The 2,145-nt window shown below is 36.8% G+C and overlaps 1 protein-coding gene across 3 annotated transcripts in view; it reads right to left on the bottom strand.

Annotated features, from left to right (window-relative positions):
* The window catches only part of znf423 (zinc finger protein 423), a 185,875-nt gene that overhangs the window by 1,085 nt on the left and 182,645 nt on the right, over positions 1-2,145 (bottom strand). The gene's annotated exons all lie outside the window — the stretch shown is intronic.

Below are 2,145 nucleotides of genomic sequence, written 5' to 3'. Positions count from 1 at the left end.
CACACACACACACACGCGCGCGCACACACACAGCAGCAGAACAGAAACTCAACCACCTCCCACAGAACCAACAGCAAGGTCTCTTCAGTTCAGACAATCCGACAAAAGAAGAAAAAGAACCAAAGGAGTCAGCAGAAAAGTTCAGTTTTATGTGTTTCTGCAAACAAACACTACATTTTAATATTTTAGACGATTTTTAATCAGAATCACCTGGATTTCTGTGAAAAGAATCAAGTTTTTCCAACTTTCGCCAAGCAGCAGCAGAAGAAGCAGGTTACACAACCTTTTTAAGTGGTTTTGACACATTTTTGTTTCCATAATTGCTTCACTTCACTGCCTGCATTTCCACTGACTGTAAAACTGAGCAAATTGGAATTAGGAAAATAAATGGGCTTAATTGAAACACACTTTTTGATCAAAAGGATGAGGCTGTATTCCAGTTAGTTTATTTCACCAAACTAATGGAGAAATTGAAAAAAATTTTTTGGATCATATGATTCACATGATCAACCTGATGTTACTACTGGCAGAGACGCCAAAGAAGACAGGAAGTGGAAGAAAAATGACGGTGTAGCATGTTTTTAATGACTTACTGTGTGAACAAACAGTGAGTCATGATTTTAAATGTGACTCTTAATGAATGGAAACACCTCAATTGCAAAATAGTTTTTTTTTCAGACATTAGCAGAACATCAACAACGTTTTGTTTACATCTGAGGTGGAAACGCAGCTACTGAGCTGTGGAAACATGCGAACACAACACAAGGTCCCAGTGTGGAGTTTTAACAAGAACGTTGGAAAGCAGATCATCATCCTTCCACTACCGTGCTTGACTGCATAAAATCCACCTATGCAGTTTAATCATTGGTGAATGTCTAAAACTAAAGCGATCAATTAGATTAATCGTGAAAAATCAATTATTGAAATTGCCAACTAATTTAGTGATTGATTAATCGTTAACTGGAGTATGCAGACTCAAAAAAAGGCCATTTACTGAAACAGCAACTAAGGATTATTTTATTAATAGATTATTTTATTAATAGATTATTCTGACGATTAATCAGCTAAAAAAATTTGCCACATTCTGCAGTTTCATTTAACCACTGAAGCCTTTTTATACAATATTAGAAATACATTAAACAATACAAACAAAATAATTGAATTTTATTTTTAAATAGGAAAATAAATATTAATTGCAGGTTGAGGAGTTTTGGTTAAAAGAAGGTTTTTAATCTTAAATGCAAAACATTTATGTTTTGCAAAGTTTTGGCTTAATAAATGCTTCTAATCAATTACTGTCCTTTCACTGAATGGCCTTTTCTCAGTCTGTGTGCTTTAGTTAATGATTAATCGGTTACTAAATTAGTTGATTATTTCAACTGATTAATCACGATTAATCGTTTCAAACCGTAGCTCCTGCAGTGAAACAAATGTTGTTCCTGAAGTCTTCAGGACTTTACAAACCCAAGTTGTGATGCTAAAAGTTTTCTTCTAAGATGCTCTACTCTCTGACTCGGCATGAACTTTAACCTTTAACCTGCTAACATGTATAGCAAGAAGCAGCTAATTTAAAGTGCATTTAGCAGCCCAGTCTGAACCAGCGTGGATTTAATCTGTTTTCGTGTTTTGGTTTCCGATGTTTCCGTCAGAACCTCGATGGAATCCCGGCGTGTTTATTCAGATGTGGCAGACCCTCGTGTCTTTCCATTTTGTGATTAATATTTTACAGAAAGCATCTCGGCACCTCTGAGACGCCTTCACTCACATCTCTCCAAAGGCATCAGAGCATCAACACATGATTACAATGAAAAAAAAAAAAAAAAAAAGGTCCATCTTTTTAAAAAATTAAAATTCAGATCAGCAGCCAGAGCACAAACAGAAATTGATGGAGGGTCTCCAGGTAAAACGCTGCAGAGATTTACAACGAGTTTTATTTTAAATCAACACAGGGTGGAAAAAAATCAGCTGAATGTGAATGTAGGATTAAAAATTATGCTTCCATGAACAGGTTAGGATAGGTCTTCGGCAGTGGTTCTTAACCTGGGTTCAGTCGAACCCCAGGGGTTCGGTGAGTCGGTCTCAGGGGTTCGGCGGAGCCTCTGCCGCGGAGGTAAAGACACACTTGTGTAAAGTCGTGATGACGCC

This window comes from Poecilia reticulata, linkage group LG6 (genome assembly GCF_000633615.1).
Source record: "Poecilia reticulata strain Guanapo linkage group LG6, Guppy_female_1.0+MT, whole genome shotgun sequence".
Classification (NCBI taxonomy): Eukaryota; Metazoa; Chordata; class Actinopteri; order Cyprinodontiformes; family Poeciliidae; genus Poecilia; species Poecilia reticulata.
The sequence above is the reverse complement of the archived record's forward strand: the minus strand, read 5'-3'. Positions and strand labels throughout refer to the sequence as shown.